Here is a 13817-nt window from a genome sequence, read left to right on the forward strand (position 1 = left end):
CAGACTAGCTGTCACTCACTGCTTCCAGTTATGCTAAACTAAAAGCTTGCTGTCTATAGCTTTACATTTATTGGCTAGGAACTCATTGAGTTATTTGTTTAAAATAGTATAACGGTATAAGTACCTGTTTTGTTTGCTGTTGTTTTTCAGTTGGCTGAGAAGTATGTCCGGGGGAGGGAAGAGGGAGTTATTGTGATAAAGCTACTTTTAAGGGGAGTTGGGCATTCTGGGGAGGGGAAGACGCATGTTGAGCGAGAGCAAAGTGAGAAAAGCAGTTAGCCAACTTGTTGCTTTTCCGGGGATACCTCAACCTCAGGTTAGCTGTTGCTGCAGCCAGGAAATAAATCTGGGCTCTGTTGAGCTAGCAACGCACATCGCCTCATCCTCGCTCCTTCTCCATCCATCTAACTACCCCGCAACGCTACAATAGTAACAACATCAACACTCTGCAGTTTTAAGCTCTGTATCAATACACAATCAACAGAAACAGTTCCCACTGGCTGAACTTGTAACTAAAGTAAACTTCTGAGCTGTTGAGCTGTTTTATCTTTTGTATCTGTACCGAGAATGACAAAGAAGTCATTGAGTATTTAATTTTCTGGAAAGCATAAAAAAAGCCAATGACTCAATCTGCCTTCAGGGTTAGGCAAGGCAAGTTTATTATTAAAGCACCATTCATACATAGAGCAATTCAAAGTGCTTTACACAGTTACAAACAGAGCATAAAGAACATTAAGAGCATCACAAGAAATATGACAAAAATAACACTTTAAAATCATTTATCTATATACATTTATATAAGATCATGACTGGTAACATAGCAACAGCAAATGGTTAAGACTAAGTCTCCTTTCTCTTTAATTATAACTCATCAATTATAATTTACCGTAGTTCCTCAACAAGAAAGTTGTGAATATCATGAAGTATTAATAGTCCCAGACTTATACAGCAGTGTTAGAAACGTCTAAGTTAACTCATCAGTTAATCTTATTCTCTTATTAGTTCCTGGAACTTTTTCCTTCAAAACACATTTGACCTGCTAAAAGCACCTCTGCCACTTCTGCCTCATCTTCGTTAGCTGTCATTTCCATCTAAGTGTGTACGCCGCCTAGGAAAAATAGCACTCCATAGCTGTTTCATCTGAACTTTAAGTTTTGCCTTTATTTAAAATAACATGACAAAATGTGATGTTTTATTACTTGAGGATTTTGGCCACCAGCTGAAAACACAACATTAACAGTCTGTTCTCACAACATTGTACGGCTGGCTTCTTGTTTCAGGCCACTTTATGAGTTTAAGTCCAGCGTTCAGCCTGGTAAACACAAAAATATCTGTCATTTAGTTGCTAAATGTTCTACTGTGTTCACTGGCTAGTTGCTAACTATGTCAGGTCTTTGATGCTAGGTGGGTTGTGAGTTCATTAGAGCTGTTCGTCTGCAAACAGCCTCCTGCTGCTGCTCGGATCAAGGTTGATCAAAGCCGAATCGTTGAGCTGGGAAACGAAACAATTATCTTCAAAGAAGCTAAAAGGGTCTGTAGCTGAAGGAAACTCGGCTGGGTGTTAATTGTAACTACAAGCAACACCTTTTTTGTAAGTAATCTACCCCAGTCATGTGGAAGCAATCTTTTTTTATCACTAGACTGATTCATGGTTCAGGGAAGGTCATAAAAACTAAATAAACACAAGGCCTGCACAGTTTGTGGATGATCATATCTTTGTTTACTCCATAATACTCAGAGTTTTATGTAACAGGGTCCGATTATATTCTCAGGAACTCAAACAAAGCTTGAGGAGAGACTCTCCTCTCTGCAGTCTCATTGTTGACTTACACAACACTGTCTGGCTGAAAAAGACGTTGGAAATGACTAAAGCCAGTTTCTGCGTTTAATCCCAGTCAACACAAGCTTTCCTGGAGCTTTTCTTTCAGGGTAAAGCTTGATAGAAGATATGGAAGAAACAAAGGTTTTCTCTGCCTAACCCCACAATAACAATAATTTCTGACACAAATCTCTCTGTGCAATGAAAAAAAGTTGAGCTTGTGCTTGAGCCAATGTCTGCCTGACATCACAATCTTCTTGTCTCTTTGTTTAACTCTGATTGTCCTTAGCTCCTCAGGCAACGCACTTCTCCTCCGAATTTTTCACAGATCACTTTAGAGAAGCGCTAATAATGAAGCTGTCACTCGCAGCAAAATTGGCAACAGTGTTGACAGCAACAATAACTCCCTGTGTGTGTCTCTCTGTGTCTGTCTACATGTCACCCCCTGCCCCGATGTGAACAGTAGGCCTTCTGTGTCCAGTGGGCTGTGAGTGAATAACAACAGTGTAGGGGTCAACATCTGACTGGCCTGTTGTATGACAGACCACCATGGTTTGTGCAACAGGCCACACATGACGTGTTGGTTGTTTATCATACATATATTTATCTAGAAGTTCTCACGTGTAGTTGACACATAATAAATTCTAATCGTCTGTTGCTTCATCTGTTTCCTGCTACTTATCCGGTCCGGATGGAGGCAGCAGACTGTGGGCATTCAGACAGAGAACAGCTCTTCATTAAAAAATACAAAGCACAGGGTTGATGAGGAGGTGTTTTAGACACTGGTGTGCTAATGAAAAAGAGTCACAGATGTGAATAAAATGCTCCGCAGACAACAAAACACATCATTTTGATTTATATAATTGTGATGAAGTATTTTGCTGCTTTGGAAGGTCACAGAGAAAATCACTTTTTTCCTTTGTTGCAATGATCTTGGGGTAGACACATGGATTTCACCAAGAAGTAACTTACCAGGAATGTGAGTTTGCACATGTGATTGGTCACCCACTAAGATGCTGGATGATCTGTCATGTTGAAGCAAATGTTGAGTAACTTGGAATCTACACCCACACTGTAGCGTCAGACAAACGTGCGCAACACGTAAGCATCACGTAAGCATCACGTAAGCATCACGTAAGCATCATCTACACCGGCTTCGACTACAGCAAATATGAGTCTAAATGGGCCGAGTGTATTTATGTGAATGAATTAAAACAGGATACTTCTGATGGCATTGAGGAATTATTATTCACTGTTGGTTCAAATTCTGTTTCAATCAGGATGCTTGGCAAACTTTTGTCAGTACAAAATGATGTATAGACTTATTTCTTAATTGTGCATAAATTCTGTATTTCTGTGAATGTAGAAGTCAAATGAGAATGAATGAATAGGACTGGTTTCCCCAGATGTTGAGGAGGTGTACATATTCATTGCTCTTTCAGATTAATCTTGCCGGCTCATCCAGCCAATCAATAACTTCAATAGGAAACTGAAGAGATCACATTGTTTAACAATATCAATAACAATAACAATAACTTTATTGATTCCCAAAGGGAAATTCAGTTGTCTGGCATCTCATCTACCATTTACTGAAGAATTGAAAAGTCTGATGGCTGTGGGTACCAAAGATCTTCTCTATCTCTCGGTCCTGCAGCGAAGAGAGAGTAGCCGTCCACCACCGTTGTTTCTTTGGTCAATCAAGGTGTTATGAAGTGGATGATCCGTGTTGTTTAGAATGGCCTCAACCTTCTTCAGTGTGTTTTTTCACCAGTCTGTCCAGTCGCCTTGCATCCTTACCCCAGCAGAATGCAACATATGCCTCAGGATGTTTAGTCTGTATCCTGGCAACTATTTCATGGAGAACTTCACATGGAACTTCAGCAGATGCGGTATACTTTCTGAGTCTTCACCAATATCTCCTTTGTTGGGCAGAGAGTTGACATCTCTCATGATGACTGATGGTAGAAAGGGCTTTTATCTCCATTTCCAGCACGGCAACCACGAAAACACCTCTTCATCTCAGCTGGTTGGTATCCCCCAGATTCGCTCCGTTTCAACGAAAGAATCTCTTGTCCTGAATACACTCTTCTTCCCACAGAAACATCCATCAGTGGTTGACAAAACATGGATTAAAATGGATTCCTTGGCTGTGGGTGTGTGTTTACATAGCAGTCAATGGCTTTTTACGCTTCACTGAAAGCAGCAGCGGGGTAAAATAGACTTGACGCGTAAAACTAACGGAGCAGCAGAAATTACCTTGTGTGTTACGCCCGCCTCCCATGCAGCATACGCGGCTGGTGGAGATTGCAGCGTTGAATAAGATTTGAGCGGTTCTGTCCTGGCACGCGCGTGCCGACAATACGCTTCAAATACGTTGCCTGTGTAGATTTCCTGAAAGGTTCAACATTTTTGCTAGGTGACGCTTCAATCATTTGCCACATCAATGCAGATACTTTCTCCATAGCCATGTCATACAGTTCTTCCCATGCAATTCCTCCAGCATTGTCTGTGTAAGAGCTTGGATCTCCTCCTGGTTTAATGTGCCTGGGATACCTTGGCAATGAGGCATTAAGAAGATGCCAAAAAACCATCACACACACACACACACACACACACACACACACACACACACACACACACACACACACACACACACACGCACACAGAATCCTCATCCTGTCTCTAAGTATGAGCCGGGCAACTCACCAAAGAAAACCATTGGTCTTTTCATTGGCAATCTCTGCCACTCTGTCACACTGCCATAGCTCATGACCTTTAATAAGAGGTGACCTTTATGCTCAGCTCTCTGTTCACCATGACAGTTTGTCAAAGTGTACACATGACTACTGACAAGCCCCAGTTTGACCTCATGCTCACTTTTGATCTGGAACAAGATACCTGAAATTCCAATGAACTTGAAATACACTTCTTCATACTTGGGTATAGACAGCCAGAGATCCGGAGATTGCAATCTGAGGAAGCTAGCAGAACCACATCGTCTGCAAAAAACACTGATGTTATCCTGTACAGCCTGTGGCGATCAGGGCTATAGTTTGCGTAGGCAATTGCCAAGCATGTGAGTGCTTGGGGAATGCTTCATGGAGAGGTAAAAAAAGAGCATGGTGCACTCCTTGCACTCTTTCTTCTCTGAGCAGATCGAATCACATCACCAATCACCTTTCTTCAACTTCACCTTTCTTTCCTCATAAATCAATCAAGAAATCAATATCATTGTCACATATAAACAAACTAGTCTCCTCAGTTCCTCCAATTTATGCTCAAACAACAGTGAGTGCAGCATCAGGAAACCTTTCTGTGAACAGTGAAAATCTCTGCAGGGCCGTGCAGTAACCTCCTACTTCTTCATTCAGTTGAAAACACCCTCTGGCACTCCAGGCTAAGCCAAGTTTTGGAGAAAGAACATCACAGCTCCCATCTCTCAGGCACATAGTTCCTGTAACCCATGCCGAGCCCTAGTGATACAATTTGACATTATACATAATCTGAAAACCACGCTGGCACAGAGGCCATCCCAACGCTTGTAGGGGGGCAAGATGCTTGGCTGATAGGGACTGCAACAAGTGTTTACTGAAGATGAAGAAAAAGAAATACGTTATTAATCCCTGAGGGCAAATTCTATGTTTTCACACACATGCTACTCACACAAAGGCCCGGAATACACACATGCACTAACAGGACCCTATGGGCATGCATTAATGGAGAGATGTCAGAGTGAGAGCGCTGCACATGGACATGCACCCCAAGCAGTCAGGTGATGCGGTGCCTTGCTTCATGACGCCTCGACAGTGCCCAAAAAAGGAACTGGCACCTCTCCAGCTTCCAGCCATGCTTGGTGCACCCTCTGGTTCCCAAGCCAAGTCCCTACAGACTGAGCTCTACCCCAAATAATGGCACTCCTTTCACAGAGGTGGAAGCAGAGATGGTTCTGCTTGCATTATTTGTTGACATCATAACTAGTGTTTATCCTCCATTGCTTCCATCATGTTCACATCGATGTTTTCATTTGAAAATCACTACTGCAGAGTCAGCATGTCAACATGGTCCGATATAGCTAATTCATAAGTACAACTAGAACAACCTGTATTTGCAAAAATCACATTAACACAACTTGAACCTTTCGGGGTGCTAGGGGAGAGGAGATGAAAGAGGTCTGCACCCACCGGAATGATCACAATCATGTTAACAATTTATTTTCATTATGGAAAGAAATTCAGAGCTCTAAATGAGAGTTCACCTAGGGGATGAAAACTGCTGCTGCTACCAGAGTTTACGCTCTCCAGGCCTTGGCTTTGTCCACAGATGCTGTCAGTGAAAACAGACCTGGTAGTACAGGTCAGAAAGAGAGAAATCAGAAAGGCTGATGCTAAGTGCAGTGAAAAATACTGCAACCATAATAACTTAACACCAAAGATGAAGAGTAAATAGAATCTTGCACGTTGCTGTGTAGCCTGACACTTCATGTCATCTCAGCCTTGACCTCAAGTTTTTTGGTGGCATCTGAAGCTGTCTTAAAGATGCAGAGAATCAACAGAGAAGCACCTGCATATATCAAAGCACCAGGATGAAGCTTGAAACTGAGCTGTCTACTACAAACTGTTGTGGCTTTGGTGAGGACATACTGACTTGGCTCCTGCTGTCTCTATAGACCGTCAACTCACGGAAGCAACCTAAATACACAGACATACATACAGGATCTCAGAGTGACATCAGAGGAGAGTCAGGATGCAAGAGGTGAGATACTGTTACCATGCAATGCCAGGCACGACTCAATTTCAAAAATGGCTCTGCTAACGAGTAAGCTGTGCAGAGATAAATAACTAAATGTGCTCCTGGGAATGAGAAGAGAGAGAGAGAGAGAATTGACAGGGGTAAATGAAAAAGAAGAAAAGTATAGAGAGAAGAAGAGTCAGGAGATAAAACAAAGAGAGTGGGAGGAAGTTTTTTTTTGGGTGAGAAAGCAGCAACACAAACTGTTGTTGTCCTCAGACTCTTTCTAATGGACGATGTTTGTTGTGACTGAAAGCATGAAATAACTGGAGGGAGGCTGAAAGGGCACTCTGTAAAATTAGATTGGGGAACTTCCTGCTGACAGGAAGAAATATTCAGTTCAGCCAGTTCAGCTTATTGAGCTGCGTCTTAAAAAAACCTGCAAGTATCCGTCCTTTATTACAGCCTTGTTTTCCCATTCGCCCATGGCTTGCAGTCAGAACATGTGTATACATCTCACATATCACTGCCTGCTAATTCACTCCTCCACTTACATGAATAGAAACAACTACATTGGTGCATCGTTGTACTTTCAACGCACTACATAGTTGCATGTCCCTGTAAATAAAATAGCTCAATTGTTCAGCTATTGTCTTCAAGTGTTTGGGCTTTGGAAGTTGCACTGGCCATTCTTTCCCTGGATTGATTGCTCCTGCCTTTATGTAGCATATTCATTAATATATTTACTATAATTTATCTGTTATCATGATAATATGATTGCTAAACATTAAGTTTCGGACTAGAGAAATTAAACCAGAAGATTTTAAACTCGAAAAGTGGAGGAAAATGAAACTGATGTCAATATTTAATAAAAACTCAGGAGACTTGACGTGGGTTTAAGCAAAATACCTTATGAAAAATATATATATATATATAACAATGCACAAATCAAATTTTCTTTTGTCGACCAGACAGTTCAAAACATTCGCAAAATATTCCCAACTCAAAATACACTCAATTTTCTTTTCAAAAGTTCAGTTATAATTGTCCTTTCAATCAAAATCCATTTCAGGTGTAAAGTCCCAAAAACTACAAAAAGAGTCTGTGAGTTCTTTCCTACCGCACTGGTAAGAGTTGGATGAGTTGTTGTTGATCTGTTTAGGACGACTTCTTTAAGCTGATGATTGTTGCTGTCCTCTCCCTTGAGGTTTGTTGGAATGCGGCTCCCAGCTTATCGGTTCTTCCAGCTCGCCATCACTCTTCTCTTTCCAAGAAAGGGATAAAAAAAAACCTGGCCGATTCGGCGTTCATACAGCACAACAACTTAGCACATCGTCGGCTGCTTCATCAACAACACAGCAAATTATTTTGACTAACATTCCTTGACTTCAAAAGTAGTTTTCAGTGGTTCAGTGAGATCTCTACAGCAGCAACAAACGATACCTGCGTTTAGCTGCTCTTATGTGTAGCTACTTCCTGATGAAGCACTCAGCAGTCTCTCTGATTGGCCGCCCGCCACAGCGCGAGACTTTAAGCTACAACGCGAGACTTGGATCGCTAGACCACAGACCGGTTAAAGATTGCCGTCATAAAACACATATATATTAAATATATGCAGTACCATCTTGAAAAATCTTGATATAAATATACTAAGTACTTTTATACAATACCTGTCTGTCATAATATCCTATTATTGACCTGGGTTACTTTTACCTTAAATGAGCACCTCGGCTTCTTTAACGAGCAAGTTATGGGTTTATTTGTCAAACTGTGAAAACAATACACATAGTAGAGGGGGTTATTTCTTTCAGTGTGGAAATCGGGTTGGTAATTACGGCTCTTTGAAGGGAATTATGTTCCTTTCCGAGAGCCTTTCACCTGCGATTCGGTTCCCGTCGTTTGCACCAAAGAACCATTCAAAAGAGTCGGATCGTTCGCGAGCGTCACAACACTATGTGGGAATATTTTTAGTAGGTGGGTGGCTTGAAAGAGTTGCGCGATTAGGGGACAGATCTAACAAGCAGAAAACCCACTTTTAATCCAAGAAAAATCACACAATATGATTTGGATCGGTGGCAGTCTATCGATGCGTTGGTTCTTCCTTTCTCCCTTCCTTTTATTACATGATAATACTCCACTGCATTGCACCATTTTGTGTCCTTGACTTTAAAGAGTGAATTACTTTTCACTATTACTGGCTTGTTCGGCCACCCATACATTATGTCTCTATTTTCCAATACCATTTAGGTTCAATTTGGTCTTTCTTATTTACTTTAAAGAAGAATATCCAGAAAGTAGCTGTCAATTATTTTCCCATTCAGAGAAAACAAACCCTGACCATTCAATTATTTACACTTGAATTAAAGGTGCAGACAGAATAGATTTTTTTTTTAACTTTAATGTCAGAAACATGCAGCAGGGTTTAGACCTTTGCAGCTGTCAGATTGCGTTACGTCACAATACGTGTGTGATTATTCTGATGTGTTGCTTGTTGGGCCTTTTCCTTTGGGTTTTAGCTTATGGGCCTGCTTCTGACAGGAGCGGCTCTGTGACTCAGAGCCTACCTCACACCACTCGCACACAACACATTATACATTTCCCTTGGCTCCTGTCTGTGTCAGTGTGCAAACCAACCTCTAATAAGCCATCACAGCTGCAGCACTAGCCTAGCAACTTGGGAGAAAGAGGCCTGCAATTATGTAAAGCACCTAAGCACACCGCTGAGCATGACGGTTAAAAATGAACACACTGGCTACTCTTCTGTCCGCTGAAGCAATTCCTGGACTTCAGGTTGTCTGACCTATCATCAGACATCTTCTCTCCTCCAGACAGAGCCTGTCACCACATTCTCGTCTGTCCTGTGTTCCCTGAAAACAACATAATTCTATATAAAGCATTGGCAGCCTCAGATAGGGTGGATAATTTTAAATGAGCTGGATAGCTTAGTTGTGAATATCACCACCCGCCCACCTGTGAACAGCTTTTGAAGCTTATTGGGCGCTCATGAGGGAAGCATGCCCAGCAACACTTAAGGTCCTTAAGGTCTTTTTTTAGTAGTTTAATGCGACCCTGGCAGCAGCAGCAGTGGCATTGGGTGGTATGAGGCTGCTGGCCATGCACACAATGACCAGGCTGGTGCTGAAGCTGAAACTCAGCCATGTCAAACAATTTGTTTAATCAACAAGTTGTGATTTCTTAGGATGCTTAAAGACCCCCTCCAGTGAAAATCAACAACACGTTTTCAGATTGGCAGGTTTGAGACGTCACAAACCTAAGGAGCAAATCCAGTTAATGGATGGGATGACGCTATGCATATCATTATGTGCAACCCATGGCAACCACTTCGGTGATGTGTAAGCCAGCTGTAACCGTCACCATAATTATTGCAATCACTGCTGAAGTTAATGTTACGACTACTAATTACTACATTTCAAGCTAGCTACGTTTCAACAAGTTTCCACTAAACAGTGGCAGACGTGTTTTGTTTTATGCAACGGAGGGGGATATTTGCATAGTGGGTGGGGACTATGCAGATTTTTAATGAGAAAGAAGGGAGGATTTTTACGAGTTAATTAAACGTATTTTGCAGAAAAAACAGACACAATTTATTATTTCAAGCAGATCATTTTATGTCTTAAAACATGACTGAAGCTGCTCTTAAAAGCTGGGAAAGCTGGTAAATGGACCTTGAGGTGACGATACATTTATTACAATATTATGCAAAGATATGTGCATGATTGTATGAATGCTACTGCAACATTAAAGATCAGCTCACATGTTTAATAAGAAAGAAAAGAGAGTTTTGGTGTGTGATGTAAACATCACACTGGTTTCTCCTTTCTAAGTGTGCACTCTGCTAACTGTTGCTTTACTTTAGGTTTATTCCAGTTAATTTAACTGTGCACTGACCTATGAAAAGTACTGTCCAAGGAAAATAGAGCAATATGATGGTAAAGCTAGATGTGCATTTTGTTTGTAGTTAAACAGAAGAGGAGGGAAAGCAACAGTAACAAACTGAAACACAATGCTCCGTGTTGCAAGTGTAATTTTTATATGTTGGCATCCAAATGACAACAATGTGAGGAAAACAGCTTTGCCTACAAATTCAGTAAAATTAGCAGCCTGCAAATAGAACGGTCACATTTGCCAACACAGACAGTTAACACAGAAACACTAAAACACTGACTGAGCCAACGTTTCTAACGTGGGAGTTCTTACTGTTGTTTGTGAAACAAGCTTCACAACAAGAGTACATGGTACTATAACTTAGAGTAAGGTTCTTTGGAGGGGATTTATTCTTGAAAAGATGCCTGCCTCCTCGAGTATTTAACCTGTCAATGTTTCCTCACAGCAGCCAGTGGTCTTAGCGCTGTTTCCAAAGCAAACTGTCTCCTTTTTGTTGTGTTTGACCAAATGTTTGAATGTGTTTGTTCATCTGTGAGCGGTGTTTAGCACTGGTGCCAGGGCTATTGTTGTAGAATATGGTAGGGTCTATCTTCCCATTATCATGGCTGAGTGGGCCTGGGGCTGTGTGATGAATCAGGGACTCAGTAATAAGCTGCTTATGTAAACATAGCCATTGTGCCTCAGCTGCAGGATGCTACAGTAAGTGATTGCTACTCTGGACACAAATTTACAGTAACAACCGTTCTGATTGACAAAAGTGCTCAAAGATGTATCATGTGAGGCCGGTTTACATGGACTCTGCTACTAAAAAAAACTACTAAACTATCAGAGGGGACAGAAAACTAAAGAAGGACAGAGGGATGAAATGTAGTAACACGATGTCCCTGCTTCCTAAAGTCGGCATCAAGGGAGGCCTAATTAACTGATCTATATTAAACTTGCAACCTCAGTGATGTAATAGAACATTTGACCACACAATGCCACCATTCACACATTTACTGCAAAATCCTATTTGTCTAATTTCATTCGATTTAACTCCAGATTTCGAGCATTAATCAAATCCAATTTCACCTGATAAACCCTCGTTTTCCCCTTCTGCCTTGCACCACTTGTCAAGCTGCATCTGAGCACATATGCAGTTTACAATAATAACTGTGGCATATCAACCACTTTATAAGCGTCATCATGGCTTCTTGCTTTAGGACAGAGGAAACAAAAACAGCATTTTATTTTTTGTCAGCTGTTGCTAGATCATTTGTGAGCTCAGTTGGTAATAAACGTTCTCCTGCCGATTGTTGATGGCTACATAGATGCTGTCGCGCTAAAAGACTGAGGCTAAAAATGCATGTCCCCTGCTAAAAGTCCTCAGGAGTTATTGATCCGTGTTCAAGACATGAAATAAAACAGTGTCCTTGTACCGCAGTGTATGTCCAGCATTAATCTTACTTCTTATGACCATGCTGCACTCAGATATTCTTGTAATAGATCTGCAGTCTGAACTCTGCATGATTCAACAACACATGATAATGACATGGAAAAGGGAACCAGTTTTGTGCACACGCAAACACACACATACACCACACAACCTATTACACTCGAAGGCCTTTATACCTTAGGCAAACAGTGCTGTGTGCACAGTGGTTATATGGATAGACTCCTGTATATCTGAGTGGTCCTTCCTATCTTACTACTGATCCGGTGGCGGCTTACATGTAATGCTGAGGGCTCATCAGAGAGGACAGAGGTGGGAGAGTGAGTGGGTTGATGGGTGGGTGGAGGTGGTCATAAGATGCTCTTATTGCAGTGGTGGACATTAAACAGAAGCAACAGTTAGAGACACTTTAAACTTTTCAAAATGAGACAAAACTAGAGGATAAGGCAGCCTCATCTATCCTCACACGTGTGTACATACTGTTTTTTGTGTAATGTTATTATTAATAAGAAGTGTGTATTTGTGCAGATATTCGGCACAGGACTATAAATATTGTTGTTAGTTTTGTATGGAGCCTCTTGGAATTTTGTAATGCAATTAACCTCTGAATTTTATAACATACAGAACCCCACAGTAAAGCTCAACTTCAGGATAGAACTTCAGACCAAAAAGCAAGTAACAGCAACTAATGTGGCCAATGAATAAAGGAAGATGGACTTCTGGGATCTCTAGCATACTAATGAGGAATCCTTTTAAACAAACTGAGCATGTTTCATCCTCAAAGCCCGAGTTCAGCCTCTTCACATGCACCTCTGTCTGTGCCCTCCCTGACCCCCTGACCCTTGCAGTAAGGTCGATATGTCTAAATGAAGGATGTGAGTGGATGTGGCTGCAGCAGAGCTACTTACAGAAGAGCACAGGTCATCCACGCGCACAGGAAGGACGGAGCAGGGGGGAGCAGACTCCTGCCTCTCCGCTCAGGTTTCCCTCACCTCCCCAGGTGTCACTCACAGAGAGATAAATCCACAAGATGCAGACAGGTCTTCCCCGGTGATGGACAGACTGCTCTGCAGGAAGACAGGGAAAATAGACTTACTAGTCCACGAGGCACTCTGACAGCTTGCCCTTCCACCCTCCCTGCGTTCTGTGCGCAGAGCACTGCGAGCTGCCTGACTGCTAAGATAACAAGAAGGACTAAATAAAGAGACAGAGATACAGAGGAGACAGCTCAGAGAGGAGAAACTGCTGCACAGAAGTGTTTTATAACCAGCATGCGGCTCCTCCTCCACCAGTCTCTGACTTTGGCCCGCCCTCGTTGGTATGGAAACAGCCAATCACCACTCATCACAACACAGGCCTCCTCCTCTCTGTCTCCTCCTCCTCCTCAGCCTGCCTCTGGTGGTGACAGGACTTTCACACACCAATGAAAGCTATGAAACCTTGTGATGTTTGTGTGTGTGAAAGACTTTGGTTACACTTTATAAAAAGTCCATGTCAATACTATTAATAATGTGTTATAATACGTGTATGTGTTTACGAGCTCCCACAAATATAAACAACGCTTTATGACCCCTATCATAACACAGTATAAAACATTTTATGATGACTTGTAAGGTTAAGTATCATACTATATAACTGACGGACACTAACTTTTGTGCAAAGATCATAGTGTATTATGATCCTTATAGTTCTGATACATTATTATCACTTTATAATGCGTTATTATCACTTTATGATCTGTTATTGTCACTGTTTAAATGCTTTATAACGTGATCAGCTGCACCTATAGTTTAAGCAGAATTGAAGTCTTGTTATTATTGAAGTCAATTGAAAGTTTTTTTGTGGAAACTCACTCGAAACATGATGTTGGAAAAGGGTCAATCACTTAATCTTTCCCACACTGGGTGTTACTTCAAACAAAATTGCACATAA

At 41.5% G+C, this 13817-nt stretch overlaps 1 protein-coding gene across 1 annotated transcript in view; it reads right to left on the bottom strand.

Moving 5' to 3' along the window:
* The window catches only part of cdk18 (cyclin dependent kinase 18), a 46456-nt gene extending 33352 nt beyond the window's left edge, over positions 1-13104 (bottom strand). The window contains exon 1 of the mRNA XM_069677706.1: positions 12794-13104. The gene's annotated coding sequence lies outside the window, so the exon portion shown is untranslated. The remainder of the gene's footprint in view (positions 1-12793) is intronic.
* Between the last annotated feature and the right edge of the window lie 713 nt (positions 13105-13817).

The sequence above is a fragment of the Semicossyphus pulcher genome, unplaced genomic scaffold (assembly GCF_022749685.1).
Source record: "Semicossyphus pulcher isolate SPU_LCO1_2020_fin unplaced genomic scaffold, fSemPul1.0.p SCAF_3, whole genome shotgun sequence".
NCBI lineage: Eukaryota > Metazoa > Chordata > Actinopteri > Labriformes > Labridae > Semicossyphus > Semicossyphus pulcher.